This window comes from Pelodiscus sinensis, chromosome 13, assembly GCF_052426305.1.
Source record: "Pelodiscus sinensis isolate ZL-2025 chromosome 13, ASM5242630v1, whole genome shotgun sequence".
Taxonomy (NCBI): domain Eukaryota; kingdom Metazoa; phylum Chordata; order Testudines; family Trionychidae; genus Pelodiscus; species Pelodiscus sinensis.
Genome location: NC_143064.1, coordinates 11,128,580 through 11,147,753, shown reverse-complemented (window position 1 = coordinate 11,147,753; position 19,174 = coordinate 11,128,580). Strand labels below are relative to the sequence as shown.

The following is a 19,174-nucleotide window of genomic DNA, read 5'->3' as shown; positions in this document are numbered from 1 at the left end:
TTTGTCTCTTCAACTCAACTTTGGCTCAGCAGAAATGGAGAAGTTGCCTAATGGCCATAACACCGTCTCTTGTTTTTAAATCCCAACACAATCTCTATTATATATAAAAAACTGCCTCTTATTCCCCTGACCTCTAGTCACATTTGTCAGCACTCTATTCTGTTTGCGAGTCCCTCAGAGCAGGGACAGTCCTCATGTGTTTCAAAAACACCTAGCGGGTGCTACTGCAAATCAATAACAACAATAATAAATGTTCTCCTAATACACAGAAACAACTGAGCACCTCATTCTATTTAGTATCAGAGAACAACTGATTGACATAGGTTTTTTGTGTGTGAACTACAAGGAGAGAAATATAACTTTACCACCAGGCTAGAATTTGACCAGCCTTGATGCTTTTTTTTTTCTTTTATTAAATGGATTTGCCAGTTCCCAGAAAAAAAAACATACTCTTTTTTTTAAAAAAAATGTGTGTCTAAAGATTTGCATGGTCATCATCACAATATCCTGGTATATCTAATGTTAAAAGTTTCTGAGTCCAGATAAAGAGTCTGCAGTGTTCCTACCCCTTCAGTTTAAGCAAGATAGATGAAAACTGTTGAAAATTCAGCAGCTGTCTGTGTACATGTGTGAGAGAGGGTTTGAGTCACACAGGCATGAGAAGATGTGCGAGGCATGTTAAATGATGGAGGATCAAGGTGATGGTGCGAGTGATCCTACTACATGCCAGGAAAGAAAAAGCTGACTTCAGAAACTGCACCTTTAGTGACAACTGGCCAAACAAAACAGAATACGAAGACTGGCTGGCAAAATGTGCTGATAAAAGAAATGCCTGTTTGTTATCAATTATGTTATCAACCTTATCTATATGTGCTCTCTCTCTGGATACTATAAGCAGCTGTTGCAGTATTGCCTTATGGTTAGGGTTGCAGCGGGCTTGCCTTGGAGAGATGTTTGTATTTAAATGTTGTAATCCTAAGTAGGGCTTATTAGCTTTTCATCGGGATCTTAATTTGTAGTGCATTGCTTCTGTTGGCAGCAACAAGGGCTGAGTTCAGATAGAAAGGGGTATCTCTTAAAGCCCACAAACATCACTGGCTTACCCCCCCAACAGAAATTATAGGTCACCAAACATCTTCCGTGGGTGCCTTAATAGGCAATATTTCCTCTCTTGCAAGAGTCAAAAAATATTCCAGACAGCTGCTATTACAGGGTCCCTGGGCAGGAACATAGCGGATGGACCTGGGTTCCCACCTCACACCAGTGCCCCATTTCAGTACTAGAAAGAGACTGGTTTTAGTACAAGCGTTTGTCCTACCCTGTACCACTGGGAGGGATTATGAAGTTTGGTTTCCCCTCTTTTCCCCATGCTGGCTAATGATGAAAGTGGCTCAACAAACAGCAAGCTAGAGTCAAAACTGCTTTTGTGATAGAATCATAGACTACTAGGACTGGAATGGAACTCATGGCAGGACCAAATACTGTCTAGACCATCCCTGATAGACATTTATCTAACCTGCTCTTAAATATCTCCAGAGATGGAGATTCCACAACCTCCCTGGGCAATTTATTCCCGTGTTTGACCACCCTGACAGTTAGGAACTTTTTCCTAATGTCCAACCTAAACCTCCCTTGCTGCAGTTTAAGCCCATTGCTTCTTGTACTATCCTCAGAGGCCAAGATGAACAAGTTTTCTCCCTCCTTCTTATGACACCCTTTTAGATACCTGAAAACTGCTATCATGTCCCCCCTCAATCTTCTCTTTTCTAAACTAAACAAACCCAATTCCTTCAGCCTTCCCTCATAGGTCATGTTCTCTAGACCTTTAATCATTCTTGTTGCTCTTCTCTGGACCCTCTCCAATTTATCCACATCTTTCTTGAAATGCAGTGCCCAGAACTAGACACAATACTCCAACTGAGGCCTAACAAGCGCATAGTAGAGCGGAAGAATGACTTCTTGTGTCTTGCTCACAACACACCTGTTAATACATCCCAGAATCATGTTTGCTTTCTTTGCAACAGCATCACACTGCTGACTCATATTTAACTTGTGGTCCACTATAACTCCTAGATCCTTTTCTGCCGTACTCCTTTCCAGACTGTCGCTTCCCATTCTGTATGCGTGAAACTGATTGTTCCTTCCTAAGTGGAGCACTTTGCATTTGTCTTTATCAAACTTCATCCTATTTATCTCAGACCATTTCTCCAATTTGGCCAGGTCATTTTGACTTAAACCCACCTGAAACCACAGGGATCGCGAGGGTTAAGGAGGACCTTTGTCACAGGACATACGTGGAAAATAACTGCCTTGTGGTGAAGGGGTGCCTGGCTACTGCATATATCAGTTCGGGATCAGACCCTGGAGAAATCCTCTTCTTCCAAGCTATTTTTAAAGTTTCTGTATGGTGACTACCCAGTATCTGTTTGTTTGTTGTCCTGTCCCTTCTCCACCCTCTGTCTCCAGGAGAGGGGAGTGCTGTTCTGACCATATTCTGAGCCAGCCAAGAATGACTGGAAACCTGATACACCCATATCCTGGAGGGAAGTGGCATTTGCTACCCCTGCCTCCTGTTTGTACAGGCAGATTAAGGGTGTTTACTCTCAGCTGCAGAAGTGTGGGCCCAGGATGCAGAAAGGAGGCCACTGCCAAGATTAGTGGCTTCTTTAACAGCTTCATCCAAAGTCTACTGAAGTCAAAGACAAGACTGAACTGACCTCAGTGGACCTTAGATTAAGGTTTAAGAGCTGTACAGGGACTGGTGGGGAGGTCCTTTCATTGTCCCCAGCTGGGACCACTACCAAAGGCTTGATTCTCTCTCTAGTTCCTCTCTACCCACACTATTATTTGACCCTGGTAGTGCCTAAAAGACCCACCTGAAATGGGCCTCTAGCAAGGTAGGCACTGTACACAAACCCAAGTGAGAACAGTTGCTGTCTCAATATTGTAGCTTCAGTAAACAAGATTGTGAGAGAACGGGAGGGGAAAACCGAAGTGTGGAGAGTGGCAGTGACTGACTCCAGGCCTAACGAGTCAGTGATTAGGGACAGGCATAAGACCCAAATCTCATGAGTTTCTGGCCTGCATGCTAGCTGCTAGATCACATAGCTTTTCCATCTGTAAGTGTGGTTATGTTCCCATCCTCTGTCATTTCTGATGGCACTCAAAGGACTTCTGTAGGCAGTAACAGAAGAAGAACCTTCTGGACTTAGTAAGGAGTGGGGAGGAGGGGAGGGAAACAAGTTTCTGGAATAGGAAGCCAGAAGTCTGTGCTGATGAAAATGAGGGGATAAGAAGGTCTTTGCTTAGAAGATGAGAGGGTCCCCATCTCCTGGAGTGCTGAAAACACTCTCCCAGTTTACTTAATATTTCCCTTCCCCTCATTTTCTTGAATAACTCTGTTTATAGTTCCTTGTGGCCCTCTCTGGCAGTATATACCTCCTGGCTTAAATCATCCATCCATGTCTGGTTCCTCTCATTTCCCCACTTTAATTCAGATTCCCTAGAAGAGATGCTTTCAGATGCCCTCAGTCCTTTGACAGGAGGCAGGAGTTGTAAATAGCTGTGCACTGATTCTATGGACAAACGGAGGGGCGGGATGTAACTAGGTTATATAATGTGGTGCTGCCATATGCAGATGTGTAAGTGGAAACTAGTAGAGCAATAACAAGGCAATGCCAAAGCCCTGGAGATGCTACTGAGAGAGCCTAAGAGGGTCCATGCTGGGAAAAAAGAGAGAAGTGGGTAATACAAAATTGGTGCAAGGAAATTCACAATGTTACTGTTGTAAAGGAACAAGTGATGACCCCCTAGAGACCCACAGTTCACCATGCCCAGGTCATTGTGGATGAAAGGACAGTTTTATTTCCAGGACTCTTGCCACATTTCAGTTCCATCTGTGCTCCTTTTCCAAAAACCGTCCCAGTTCCTTTCCTCGGGAGACTCCTCTGTGTCAGCCCTTGCTCTGCGAAGATCTGCCACTCTCAATCATGTCACGGAAATGTTAATTCCACTTCATAAAACAGTTTAGGAACAAAATTGCCCAAGACACTGGGCACACAATGAATAGCAATGTTCGCTTAACAACGGGAGGAAATACAAGGCTGTCTGACTTAGATGAATTTTCCATAAGGTCTGATGGTAACTGTGTATCTATTCAGAGGGGTTGCTGGGTTTCAGGTTATGGCTGAGGACTCATTCTTCTGCCTAATGTACTAACATTCTTTGAATTTTAAGGCTGAATTTAAACAGCCCGGCTACGTCTACACTGGCCCCTTTTCCGGAAGGGGCATATTAATTTCAGAGATCGTAATAGGGAAATCCGCGGGGGATTTAAATATCCCCCGCGGCATTTAAATAAAAATGTCCGCCGCTTTTTTCCGGCTTTTAGAAAAGCCGGAAAAGAGCGTCTACACTGGCCGGAAAAGAGCGTCTACTTCAAAGTAGGAATAAGATCCTCCGGAAAAGGGCGCTTTTTCCAGAGGATTGGGGCCAGTGTAGACGCTCTTTTCCGGCTTTTCTAAAAGCCGGAAAAAAGCGGCGGACATTTTTATTTAAATGCCGCGGGGGATATTTAAATCCCCCGCGGATTTCCCTATTACGATCTCTGAAATTAACATGCCCCTTCCGGAAAAGGGGCCAGTGTAGACGAGCCCCCCATGTTACATGTAAAACTTACATGGTCTCCTCTATTGTAGTCTAGCTAGCTGTGCCTTTAAGTACAAGGACTGTAATTCTGTCCTCTTCCCCCCACCACACCACCCTCCGCAGAAGCTACAGTACTCAAAGCAGAAGCCCAGGGGAGTTCGGCACTAAGGTGACTTTGTCTCTCACTACAGCCCCAAATCCCAGGGGTGCAAAAAAAAAAAAAAAAAAAAAAAAAGGATCCAATGAGGCCTCTGGCTTAAAATGTCCATGAGCTCAAACTTATGGCAGCTTCTTAGTGTGTGTCTATACTACATGGCTCTGTTAACAGAGCCACATAGATGAGTTTACTAGACATAGCAAAATGAAGCAGCAATTTAAATAATTGCGCTTCATTTACATTAAAATGGCTGCCGCGCTGTGCCGATGATCAGCTGATCCGGCACAGCGGGGCAGTCTAGACACGCTGCAGTCAATACAGGCTTCCCTTGTTGACCGTGGCGTGTCTATACTGCCCCGCTGTGCCAGATCAGCTGATCATCGGCACAGCACGGCGGCTATTTTAATGTAAATGAAGCGCGATTATTTAAATTGCCACTTCATTTTGCTATGTCTAGTAAACTCATCCACATGGCTCCATTGACACCCTTAAAGACTGCTCCATACTGGTGTATATATTTTTGGCATTGTAAGGCCTGATTGATACTGCACTGGTATGACTAAAACAAAGTAGGTGCACCAGAGCAAACCCAGAGACATGCTACACCAGTGTAAGATCAGCCTTGTGTTGCTGAAACTTAAGTTGGCAGGATAAGTCATCTTTCTGCACTAGCTTAGTGTGTCTAAACAAATGGGCTGTGTCTACACTGGCACCCTTTTCCGTAAAAGGGATGCTAATGAGACACTTCGGAATTGCAAATTCTGCGGGGGATTTAAATATCCCCCGTGGCATTTGCATGAACATGGCTGCCGCTTTTTTCCGGCTCGGGGTTTTGCCAGAGAAACGCGCCAGTCTAGACGGGATCTTGCGGAAAATAAGCCCTTTTCCGGAAGATCCCTTATTCCCACTTGCAAGGGCTTATTTTCCGCAAGATCCCGTCTAAACTGGCGCTTTTCTCTGGCAAAACCCCGAGCCAGAAAAAAGCGGCAGCCATGTTCATGCAAATGCCGCGGGGGATATTTAAATCCCCCGCGGCATTTGCAATTCCGACTGGTCTCATTAGCATCCCTTTTCAGGAAAGGGGTGCCAATGTAGACACAGCCATGGTGTTCAGCAGTGTGACTAGTTTCACTAATATAGACAGTCCCTCATTTATCCACTCACCAGAAGTAGATAGTGATGTTCCACTATTCCTTTATCACAAGCACTTGTTTACAAATCCTCAGCATATTTATTATGCCTATTACTTATTTTGTCACAAATAGCTCATCATTAATGAAGATAAAATTAGTATAAAAAACACTTCATTGTGGACATTGGGACAAGATACAATAATAGCCTCAATTCATGTCCAAATATTTATTTTCTAATTAATAATGGGATGATGAATTTACTCTTTTATGCAACATGAAATATAGTTAGCACAAAACTCTGTAAAAATGACACAAGAATGTTTAATGATCTGCAATGAGACATTCTCTTCATTCTAATCATTCCCTAACAGTTGAGTCACAAATACACAGCTTGTTTTGCATTAAATTGAGTAATCATATGTTTAGAATATTTCCTCAAACTCTGGAAAGAAAAATGTATCTGTTAGGCAAAAATACCCAGAAAGCCAAGGAAAAAAAGAACTTATTAAAATTGTGAACTAAATGTGCCTGTTATTCTGGAACTTAATAATTATTAACTTCTGTGCAAATATACAGATGGTTCCGAATAATAATTTCACACTTCTAAAAACAATCTGATAAATGACAATTTTGAGAAGTTTGTTTCCCTTCTGTAAGAAGGAAGCCAGGGAAAGGACTAGAGAAGGAAGCATGCCTGATTGGCCTTGCATTCTTCTATGTGCAAAGAGATGAGGAAGTTCAATATGGCCTATTCTGCCAAAAGACCTTCTGGACACTGCACAGCCAATAGCAATTATGCTCATCACTTTGAATCCACTGACTGCTTGCTATTTTAGAAAGGTTTTCATAGGAGATGCTGCTGCACAGAGGGTTCAAGTAATTTGCTCAGGACTGCACTTTGTTGTGCAGTTGAGTTTATGTAACCAATGCACCTTCTGGGTGTGGCTCACTGTCCCATCTAGTGGCACTGAGATTATTTATGGTGAGAATAATGAGTTTGCTCTACTGCCTTATCTGAGGGACAGCTGGCTTTTAGCTCATGGGGCAGAAGTTCATGCACTAAGCTCCAGAGGTTCCAGGTTCCAATCCACCTGCTGGGCATTACATGGAGCTGTAGCAGGGTGCTTGTACAAGATCACCTAATTAGGCCCTGCCACATTTGCTCTAATTGAGGGGAAGAGATTGGGGCTGATGAAAAGGTCTGATGCTGGCTTGGGGATTGGCAATAGCTGCCGGGCTAAGGAGCCAAGGGCTATAAAGGCTGGGAAGGAGCAGGAAAGTAGTGAGGAAGTGGTCAGTCAGGGAGGGAGTTAGATGGAGGTGCCTAGCTGAAGATGGGCTCTGCCTGGAAGAAGAGAAGATCCTTTAAAACTGTATATCGGCACTAGTGTTGGGTGAAGTTTGTCTAAAATAAAGGCACTAAAGTCTCTCCAAATCTGATTTGGGAAGGCAGCCAGTGCCCAGGAAGGAGGGCTGGTCATGCATCTAGTTACAATAGTCTAGTGGCTAGACCACTGGATGGAGAGGAGAGCTGGGTTCTGCCAAGCGCCTGCTAGGTGACAGTGGGCAAATAATTTCCCTGTCCCATGCCTCAGTTTCTCCATCTGTAAATGCAGATAATAGTACTGACCACTCAGGCCAATGGAAGTTAGGTACCCAAATAGTTTTGAGGAGCTGAGCCTTTGAGATCTAAAGATCTCTACATAAGTGCTAGTTGTTCTTACAGAATCCAAGGCTAGGTCTATACTGTAGCACAGTATGAACCACGGGATATCTAATTTCTAAGAGTACTAATGGAAAGATGACCACGTTCATGCAAACTAGGTGCCTCTTAGTTTGTGCCACCAGGGTCAAAAAGGGGCTGTTAGATAGTAACTCTTTTGTGTGCTTTGTAGTTCACAGCCCTCTAGTCTGCATCTCAAGGCAGTAGAGATGAACCCCTGACAATGACTCTGCAGTTCTAGCTACATCAGACTGCCGCTCACTGATCATGCATGCTGGGTCTGCAAGCTTAACGGGAAAAAAAGATGCAGCTGTTAGCTGACCTGCCAAAAATAAGTCTGATTATCCAGCCTGACTCAATTCCTTGTGATTACTTGGGGCCTGACATCCCTCTCCCTCTCATGGCATTCAGCAGCCAAAACAAGTGAATTACCTGCTAAGTGCAAAAGTACTCCAAATACTAGTGCTGGGATGCTGCTCAGATCCATTTCTGGCAATGGTGCACACATGTGCAAAAGGGGTAAAATGGCATGTGATGACACAGAAAAGGTAGGCATGGTCACAGGAGTCCAATAAGCAGGAATGGTTGCCTCCATTGGAGAGAGAGGCCTGTAGCATGAACAGTCAGTAAGCCAGTCTGATGCAAATAAAAACTAGTGTCCAGAACACACATGGCCTATACATAGCATAGTGGGTTGTTGGTTTAATCTCTGGGACTCATGGTCTCCCTTCTGTTAACAGTGGAGTGATCTTGCTACATTCACCATTGGCTTTTGGCTCAACCCTTCTTTGCGAGCTTCCCCTACATATTGTGGGAGATAGATTAGGTCTTTATGTGGACAATCACCTCCAATTGTATTGCTTGGCTGATTTCACTGCCTTTTTTTCACCTTCACACAGCCCACTCTTCTGACTCAGGATTTTTGGTGCTCATGTCCATATCCAGTATTGTGAGCATTTTGATCTGGGGAAGCCTCCTCTCCTCCAATCCCAATTTATTCTGTGCTTCATTAGATCCTGCCAACCTTGGGAATTTGCAGGAGAAAGGGAGGAGATTTCTTCCCTGCTGTGAATCAGCTGAACTACTCCTGTTTATATCTACTAGGGGTCTGCCCCAATTGTCTAAATCCATTTCTATTGAGAAATATTCATTACAATGAGACGCAGTCCCTATCAAGGGTATCAAGCAAAATATAGGACGTTGTCCTGGCTGAATCTGAATTCTTCCTGTGCCTTCAGACATGGTTTAAGCAGTGATTCTCAACCATGGGCCATATGGCTCCCCAGGGGCCACACCCTACCTCTGGGGGGCCACATGGAAAAAAGGTAAATTATGTACCTTTTTTTCCAACTAACAGTGACTATAAGGGGGGCCACAGAGGTAAATGAGGCTCAGAAGGGGGCCATGAGCAAAAAAAGGTTGAGAAACACTTTTAATGTACAAACAAGTCTCTCTCATCCTATCTATCCTAGTGTTTACCAAAATGGCTTCCTTGGTGTGTAACCATAACCTGAGTATGTTACAAACAGGCCCACCAACAAAGGGGCCAATTGTCCTAGGGCCCAGCAATTCAAAGGGGTTCGGGGCTCCCATTTGCCACTCTGAAGGCTGAGGGGGAGCCCAGTATCACTGTCCTGGTCCCTACCCTTTGATCTGACTGGCTTGGATGGCCTAATTCAGAGTTAGAGCCCCTGCAACAGGGCTGTCACGGTCCCTGAAGCACTGTCTGTCACGGCATCACACTGCAGCCACGAGGGAAGGCCTCTTTCGTTTACTTCATTTCAGATATGAAATCTGTGGAAAATATGATCCCTTTAAATAATATTTTACTTAGAAGATTATCTGATTATCACCCGAAAGTCTATGCCGTTTTTAATTTATCCTTCTGCATTTTTAACATGACAGCTGGAGTGCAGCATGCATATGGCATACTAATCAAGAGCAAGGCTAATAAGCGGCTCTCACTATCTGCCATTGCAGGGGGAAAGATTGGAAATAAGCAAAAATGTTTTAATTTAAAGGCTATTGGGTAAAGCAACAAGCCGCTGAGATGATGAACTGAAATAATGTTTGAAAATTAGTCCTTTATTAAACCTACTGCTTGTTTTTCAGAGAGATACTGGCTTCTTTGTTTGTTTTCAGTTAAATTGCTACAGCTTATATTGAAATCTCTCTCTCTCTCTCTCTCTCTCTTTTTTTTTTAAAATCAAACAGAAAGCGAAGTTGAAAAGGCAACTTCCACCAGAAACTGACTTTTCAGTTACTCCTCACCTCATAAGCAAATGTCTCTTGGGATGGAGTTTCCCAGGCTTCATCCCAAAGATTTTTGCAGTTGCTTTTTCAGCAAAATCAATTTCAGAGCTCTATTTTTTTTTTAAAAGAACATGCAAAGGTGCAGAAGGTATGAAACAGACATAAGGAAGTATTACTTCATACTACAGTCAAACTGTGACCCTTGTTGCTATGGGATGCTGTGAAGGCCAAAATAGTACTGACTCCTTTTGTAAAGTGCTTTGGCCAGTAGGAGTTAGATGCCTAAATAGATTTGAGGAGCTGAGATTTTGAGATCTAAAGTTCTCTATAGAAGCGCTAGTTTTTTTTCTTATAGAATCTGAGGTTATGTCTGCACTGTGCCATAGGGTTGACTGTGGAATACCTAATTTGCGATAACATAGTACTGATCGAAGAATGACCACATTAATACAAACTAGGTGCCTTTTAGCATCCAGAGGGGGCTGTTAGTTAGCAACTCTTTTGTGTGCTCTGCTGTTCACAGCCCTGGAGCTTGCATCTCAGTGACGTTTAGATGAGTCTCAAGTCTCCCGACAACCACTTTGCTGTTGTAATGTAATATAACTTGATTAAAGTGTAATTGGATTAACAAAGCAAATTAGAGAAGTTCATGGAGGATGGCTCCATCTATGGCTATTTGCCAAGATGGTCAGACGTGCAACCCTATATTCTTGCTGTCCTTAAGCTTCTGATTCCCACAAACTAAGACTGGGTAATAGGGGATGGAGTATTTGATAAGTGTCCTGTTCTGTTACACCTAGCTGGGAGAGGGATAGCTCAGTGGTTTGAGCATTGGCTTGGTAAACCTAGGTTTGTGAGTTCAGTCTTTCAGTGGGCCTATAGTCAGCAAGAGTAAGTCTCAGGTTCAACACTGGGCTCTCAAAGTACAAAGGAGGCTACATGGGCATCTATCAAACACAAGTAGTTTATTTCCTAACAGCTGTGCCCCATAACTGGAAGAACAATATAACAAAGAAGCAGCGTATCTTATGTCCCTGCCTGGAACCCCAGGTAGGCTGCAGATGAAGTGGGAGGTTGTCTCAGCTTCCAAGATGCTGGTACCCAAAGCCCATCGGTGAGATCCAAATTGCTGTGCTTTGGTGCAGCCTTAAATACTGTTCTCTTGCCTTGTTTTGTAGTTCGGAAATTTCCAGGAGTTACTCATTACGTGCTGATGTAGGGCTCAGCTGTTAGTTATCAATCTGGTTCTGATCTAGTTCTACTTGTTCTTTGGCCTTGTTTACATGATCAGTATGTTAGGGTAAACAGAACTGTTTATGCAACCCGGCCCTTTACCCTTATCTTAAACTTCTTCTTGCTATACTGGCAACAATGCTTATCTTAAATGGTGTATGTTCCCAAAGACTTTCTTCTGGCTCATCGGAAAAAGGGAAAGGGGGGAAAGAATGCAGGACTCACTACCCCTAAACTTGCATGTATTAAGTTCTTCCGCAATTAACCCCTATAGGGCCATTTAGGGATCTGGGGCAAATCTGTCAGGGATGGTACTTGGCCTTGCCATGAGGGCAGGGGATTGGATTCAATGACCTCTCAAGGTCCCTTCCAGCTCTATGAGATGGTATATCTCCATTTGAAGCATCAAGCACTGGCCCCTGTTGGAAGACAAGTTATTGGGCTTGGTAGACCATTGGTCTGACTCAGCCTGGCCATTCTAAGGTTCCTTGTTCTTAAACAAATGCACTAAACAATTAATCAAACACTGAACCTGTTTGATCTCGTGCCAACATTTTGTTCCCCATTGGCTTGTATTATGGCTCTCACTAGATTCTCAGGAACAAGTTATGTCTGAAGCAAATAGGCTCTGGAGTTTTAAAATTATGCACACCGAACTTCCTTTTCAGACATTCTTAGTGGAATTTGCTGATAAGTTTCTTTGCTTGTTCTGGGCCTTAATATTTGAGTTCTAGAGGTGACAGAGTTTGATTTATTGTTGGGGTTTTACTTGTTTGATGTGATGAACTGAGTGTCAGTGTATAATGCAATATAGACAAACATTGTATGTGAAATTGTCAATTTCATTCAAAACTTCAAGCACTAAAGAAACGTAAAAGATGAGAATGAAACAACTCTAAAATTGCAGGAAGGACATCGTGATTATATAAGAATTTTCTTTGTTTCAGTGTTAAGAAATCTTTGTGAGGAATCAACCACGCATTCCAAAATCAGGAAATGCAGAGTAAAATTTAATAAATAATAAGTTTGGATGCTCAAATTCAGTTTAACAGGCACATGTCACTGTACTTTCTATTGGAATACTTTTTGTACTATTTATTAAATAATAGGCAATGCAATAAAAATAACCTGTAATTTCATATTCACAATTACATTTATGTGCAGGGCTAAATTCTGCCATTAAAGTAGAAGTTATTCCTTTGAGATATTTTTTAGGCAATTTTATGTGGGTTTCAGTGTTCTGACACATTTCCATTAGAAGACCACAGACTCTGACTCCCCCTCATTTTGTTCTTACCCTGATGAATCCACTCCATTTCCTCCTTGATGTCTTTCCCTTACTCCTGGAATAGCGATAATCACATCCAAGAAAATCAGACTCCTAATTTTTCTGTGGAAAATCAATGAATGGGTCTGAATCTCATTCAGACCAAGTCCTTCACCATTCTGGTACTGTAAAGGGATCATAAAGTAAAATCAGGTTAGGCCCAATACCTTTTTTCCACACAAGCATATTGTTAAAACATGAATAAAGGCAACAGCACCACTACCACCTACGTATTATGGAACTACTATCAGAGGACTACATACATACAATCTGAATAATCTTTCAGTGTAAATTGTTAGTGCTCAAAGCAACCCTTCAAACCACTCGTATATGTATAAGTCCTGGTCTACACTAGGACGTTATTTCAAAATAATTCCCTTTATTCTGAAATAACAAGCAGAACGTCCACACTACAAGCCTGTTTTGAAATAAGGGGCTGGTTGTTTCAAACTAATAACTCTTGGGCTTTCTGCAAAGAATAACACTTATTTAAAAATAGATATTTTGTGAGTTATTTCAAAATACGTTGTTTCAAAATAATTTCCTGGTGTAGACCTGCCCTAAGTGGATGAGCAATATTTATTTATTTATTTGTGGGTTCATGTTGCATAGCTGAAATGTAATACTTAATGAATCAACATTTGGTATTTTAAAGCAGAAGAAATCCTTGTCGAGGTGGAATACTTTAAACACCTATTGACATTCTGAAGGAGTTTAGTTTGTGACCTTTCATGACAGAATGAGTTCAGCCAGCAACCAGGAGAATGTCAAAATCTGCTGTGGAAACTGACTGGGCTTATGAGAGCAGAAGAGCAAACAAATGGCGTAAGCGATATTTGTAGGTTTAAGAAATACTGAAAGATGACAGTTACCATACTTAACAATAGTGGGATGATGTGGCGGTGGCTTCCCACAGCATCATTCTCTTCCCATTCTGAAAGAGCCTTGCTTTCTGTTGGTGGAAGTCTCCTTGTTTCTCTACTATTTCCTACACATGATGGAGGGCACCCTATTCCTTTTGTGACATTCCTAACAGAACAAGATCTGGAATCTACTGGGGGATGGGATATATGTCTTGTGGGAAAGGAAAATCAGAAATGTATTGGTCCTAGTGATTTCTTGCTGTTATTTCTTACGAGATTCTGTCACACATAAGAAAACGGAGTGGCCGAGGGGGAGGAAAGGATCATTCTCCACCCCCGGGGGCAGGGCTAGCTGGGCTGAACCAGACCCTCATGCTCTAACTGGAAATGTAGGAAGCGGGGCCTTCACTTCAGTTTGGGGCAGAACCACAAAAGGAGTCAGAAGCCCCTGCCGTCTCGCCATCCCTGAAATAGTGAGTAGGCCACGTCAGTCCCTGCCCCCGGAGAAGTACCCTGAGGAGACAGGACACGCTTGGACTATGGAATCCTATCCCTGGACTATGGTAAGCCATGGAAAGAAGAGTTTAGTCTTGTTTTGTTGCCAAAGTGTGCGTTGTTGAGTTTCAGTAGGGCCCTGCTGATTCAATGGCTGACCTCTCCACCCTGGGCTCTGGGCTGAAACCCAATGGAGTTCGGGAGACCTAAGCCCGTCCAACTCTTGTTGACAATCCCACTTCAGGGTGGCAGACTACCTGACGTAGTGGAATGGCGTGTGTGTGTTTGCCCAGCAGGCAGTTGGACGCTTGACCAGTGCTACTCTGCCCCCATCCCAAGGCTGAACTTGTTCTGTTCGGTCCTGTCCACAGGACCCATGTACCTGGCTGTATTTGCGGTCTGCCCTAGCCAGCCATCTTTGAGAAGAATATATTCCTTTGCCCTGCCCTGCTCAGGTGTACAAAACACCCCACTGTGTGCTGTCTGGCCTTGTCAGGAGGCTGGGCAAAGACCAATTGTTGCAAGGCCCCACCCAAAGGACCAAAGCAATAGACTGGGGATTTGCTAATTCCCCTGCAAATTGATTTTTTTTGAGGTGTGCTGTGGTGAGGCAGCATCGTCTCCCTTCTAGTCTTTGGGAGAGGGAGGACTGCCAACCCACTGCAACACCTTATAACCCAACAAAATTAGATCTTCAGCTGCTGTAAATTGACTGGGTTGATATTAGTGCTGCTGTGTGGATCAGCCCCATTCACTCTGAGGGCTTGTCTAGATGAGATATCAGTACCCATCAGGGGCTAATTGTAGAGCGCTCCAACGTATTATACTTTAACTGGCCCATGGAGGCCTGCTGACCGGGGGGCAAAAGGGATAACGGCACAGGGGCCAAGTGTTTAAAGGGGCCTAGACCCCCTCCCCCAGATGCAGCCACTGCCGCAGTGGTAGCAGGTGGGAGCTCTGGGCCCCTTTGAAACACTGTGGGAGCACTGCTGTGCTGCTCTGCAGGGCTCTGAGGAGGGCGAGGAGAGGACCTAGCACCATGCACTAAGGGCTGATTGCCTCAGCCCCACCTCTTTTGCCCAAAGATCCACCCCTTCTGGAGGTGCAGAGCTGCCTCCACACTTCTTGCCCCCCAAGACTGTGTTGGCCTCACTGAGTCTCTATACACCCCACTGGCAGGGCCGTCCTTCCCCAATGCAGAATATGCAGTTGCACAGGGTAGCCAAAAATTTGGGGCACCACTGGATCTTAATGTTCTCACGTTCCCCTCTTCCTATCCATTGTCTGTGGCTCTGCTTCCTCTGGAGAGGATCTGGTTACCATAGACATGAAAGCCTGCCCCATCTCCTAGCAGACATTGAAGCTGTGAAAGAGCCATTCAAGTGGAAATGAAGCCATTTAACAGGTATTTGCCAACCTAAGGTACATACTGTCACTTTCTGAATTGACTGTGTTAGTCGACAGGACCTCAGTTGAAAAACTGCTTTAAAATATTCCATGAATATATTGCTGGAGATTACATAATCACATCTCTAAAAAATCTTCATCCCCACCCCTGGGTGCTGTTGGGGAAAAGGGAGTCAGTTTAATAGGACTGTGTAGGGCCCCATAAATCCTAAAGACGTTCCACAGTGCACGCCGATGTAGTCTCATTTGAAATGGGACAATTTATACCTTCTGGAGCAAACTGCCACACTTGTGTCTTGCTTCTCTTTCTAAAAGAATATTCTGAAGCAGGTATTTCCAAATCTTCCTGCATGTATGTGCAGAAGATCAGTTCAAAGATTTGAGCAAAGCTTTCCAAAATGGCCTCTAATCACCTCAAGCCTGATTTTTTTTAAAGAAATTCTAAGCACCTACAGTTTCCATTATAATTGTGAGGCCTCAGCATTTCTAAAAATGATATCCTAAGAATCTTAGGCCCCGCAGGCAAAATCAGAGACCCCCCCCTTCTGGTTTAGCTTCCCTGCAGTCATCTTCCTTGCTTTGGGCTTGGTCCAAATACTGTAGAAGCGAATGGGCGCCTTTGAATGGGCATTGGATCAGGCCCTGTAAGCAGTGTTCCCTGTAAGCTGAGCACTTGGGCAGCTGCCCAGGAGTGATTCAGGTGCCACCCAACTGATTAGTAGAGCACTCACATCTCCCACAGTTGGCAGCATGTGTTTCTAGTGGTGGTGCACATCTGCTCATGCCACAGCGCACAACAATATTTATTCCACCCATGGATGGAAAAAATTAAAGGGAGCACTGCCTGTAAGTGTCTTCTTTCCAGGGTGCTAACATACCTACCTAATCCAGGGTATGTCTAGACTACACTGCTTTTCCGGGATACCGGAAGTCCCCTGGAAAAGCTCTGCCATGTCCAAGGAACACATCTGTTTTTTGCAAAAAAAAATTTGGAAAAGCAGACGCATTTTTTTAGCATCCTTGTAAATCTCGTTGTATGAGGAAGAAGGAATGTTCCAAAAGAGGGTTTTTTCTGACATTTGGCCCCATGTAGATGGGCCAAATGTCGGAAAAGACTTTTTTGGAAGAAAAATAGGAAAAAGATACACAAATTGCGGTTTGCAATTTGCGTATTATTTTTTTCAACTTTTCTTTGCAGTGTAGACACAGCCCTAGCTACCTTTCTTGTCTGTTCCTGCTCTTGGCATATCAGAGAATCAGGTGACTCTATTATTTTTATTTTTGCATTTTTATTGATTTGTTATTACAGAAATGCCTTACCAGATGAATATCAGATCTTTTATAACTTTACACTGACTTTTTTTTTTTTGTGGTGCAGTGTTGTAATTGAAAAAAAAAAATCCTACCAAATAGCTGTCAGAGCCTCTTCATTTTCAATCAGACACTGAGAAATGTATCCTCTTTTGGTTTTATGGATGTCTGTGCTATGGAGGCTTGTCTTGCTGTTGCATGATTAGACGCTAAATCATTGATTTGCTGAGGCTTTCCTCAGCATCCTAGTTTCGACTACTGCTGATTGTGATTTGCCCTTAAGGACAACCCCATTGTGAATGCAGATCCTGAGCCATAGCAGTTCAGTTCAGTAGAATTCCTCAGTAAAATATCATTCTAAGGAGAGCAGCAAATTCATGACATTCACACACAAAATCTTCACTTGTTTTATTATTTTTGAATTGCCTCTGCTCTGTGAAATACTCCTCTTGGATGTATAAGGCTAACCAGAACACAGAAACCTCACTTTCCCTACAGATGTTAAGGCTAATTAAACAAAGGCATTCCACCGCAGCAATTCAGAATTTCTTTACCTAGGTGATGAACACATGAGGACTTTTATAGGCTTCTAGAACTGCCAAAAACCCACAACAAACCCATAGGTTTCAAACATTCAGCTAATGTAAATCAGTAATGCTACCTTCCTGAGTATAAAAGCATTCACACTCCGGAGAACAACTGAAGTCAACAAATGGAAGGCCTGAAATAATTTTTTTCCTTTCTGATTGACTTTGAATTATATTATCCTCATGGAAATAATCTCCCATAAATATGGGGCTCTGGACATTTTCTTTATATATTTTTTCCTACTAATCTCTCTTTCAGAACAGTAATAAATCTCTCCAGGCAATGCATTCATTATCTGGGGGGAGGGAGATTATTTCACTCTTCCAGTGGCTGAAAGTACTTGACTTTCAGTCTCATGAGGGACAGCATACCTGAAGAATGGACTTAATCCTCTGTAAATGCACTACCTATTGTCTAATTCCTTGGTGATCAACTGCCTGTCTGGTTGTGACAGAATAACAAACTCAAATGCTTGCTGCCAGACAGAGTACACTTAACTCCTGGTTTGCAAAAAGCAATGGCCCATATCGCCACAATATCTAATGCAATTGTTTTTTGACCCAGTACAGAAGAGCTTGGGGTGGTTGCTTTGATGGTGATTAAAGAAGGAAATAAATGGTGATTGTTCGAAAACTGTGAGAGAATCTGCTGGTGGTGTCTCCTACCTCCGCTGTCCTACTTCTCATCCAGACAAATAATTTACCCTCACTCTGATTTTTTATACTCTTTGTTGCAAATGGCCAACTACATTGAAACATGGCCTCAAGGTGATAGCTTGAAATGCAGACTTAAGTGTTAATGGGAAGTCTGAGAGGAATATTTGGATTGAAAGGCAATGGCAGGACAGCACTGATATTCTGACAAGTTTGTGTATCAATTTCTACATCATACAGGCTTGTCTCTGTGACTTTCTAATGTGCTCTTTTGAGCTGTTAGGGGGAGAATAGATACCAAAGGCTAACGTTAGAGAGGTTTAAGGCTTTTCCATATTTCTTCAGAGGAAGATTGTACATCCAAATAGAGGAATCACAAATGCTCTGAGCACAACCTGTGCACTAGGAATCAGTGAAGAAGAAGGCTGGCTTTCTCTGCTATCTGATTATTTTGATTATCCTCCCCCCCTCCCTTTTCTTCCAAAGTGCTCTTCGCTATTGCACACAAATAGCTCACTTTAGCGGGAAAGGTGTGAGCAACCTGGACAAGGGAACTTTCCCCGATGCTGCTTAATATCAAAGGCAAAAGCTGCCACTTTTTTCCTATCAGACTTTTGAAGATAAACTGTCCAACTCTGTTTCTGATGCAGAAAAAATAGGCCGAAATAAACAGAACCACAAGTAACCGATGAGGGTCCAAAAACATATTAACAGTCTAGAACCACCATCCTAGAATGTTTCTGTACAATGCACATGCATGCCTTTTGACTAATCAACTGGTAAGTGGGCATGTGTACCACTGCCCTCTACTGGATAGTTTTTGTACTGATCAAATATGTGGCGCAGAATCAACCATACCTTCACAGATACTGAAGAATGCCTTTCAGCTTGAGTGGGTAGAGGTCTGTGGTTTCCCAACATTGTGAATGCAGATCCTGAGCCATAGCAGTTCAGTTCAGTAGAATTCCTCAGTAAAATATCTGAGGAGTTTTTATTGTGAAGTTTTTATTGGCTGTAGTGTGCAGTATACTGTAACTGGGTAGCTAAAGATGACATCTTAGATACCTTGATATCTATCAGCATTAAGGGCCTCGATAGTGGAGCTTGAGGCCTTAATCCTTTAGCCATGGCTGTAGATGCTTATACTCTCAACATAGGAAGCTGCAGGTTCAATCCCAAGTGATCAGTCACAATGACCATTGTTACATGTGCACAGTGTCAGTTGCTAATTTAGCAAGCTATCAGCACACATAGGGTGTGTCTCCACTGCAGGCTTATTTCGGAATAGAAATTCCAAAATAGTTTATTTCAAAATAGCACCTCTACACAGCTAACGCCCATCAAAATAGCGCTGGGCTACGTCTAGACTACAGGCTTTTGTTAA

The 19,174-nt window shown here is 43.1% G+C and overlaps 1 long non-coding RNA gene across 1 annotated transcript in view; it reads right to left on the bottom strand.

The window, feature by feature from the left end:
- LOC142831301 (uncharacterized) overlaps window positions 1-18,925 on the bottom strand; it is a 45,245-nt gene extending 26,320 nt beyond the window's left edge. The window contains exons 1-2 of the long non-coding RNA XR_012907024.2: window positions 18,649-18,925; window positions 12,444-12,598 (exon numbers count right to left, since the gene is read on the bottom strand). This is a non-coding gene — a long non-coding RNA (uncharacterized LOC142831301). The remainder of the gene's footprint in view (window positions 1-12,443; window positions 12,599-18,648) is intronic.
- Window positions 18,926-19,174: the final 249 nt, after the last annotated feature.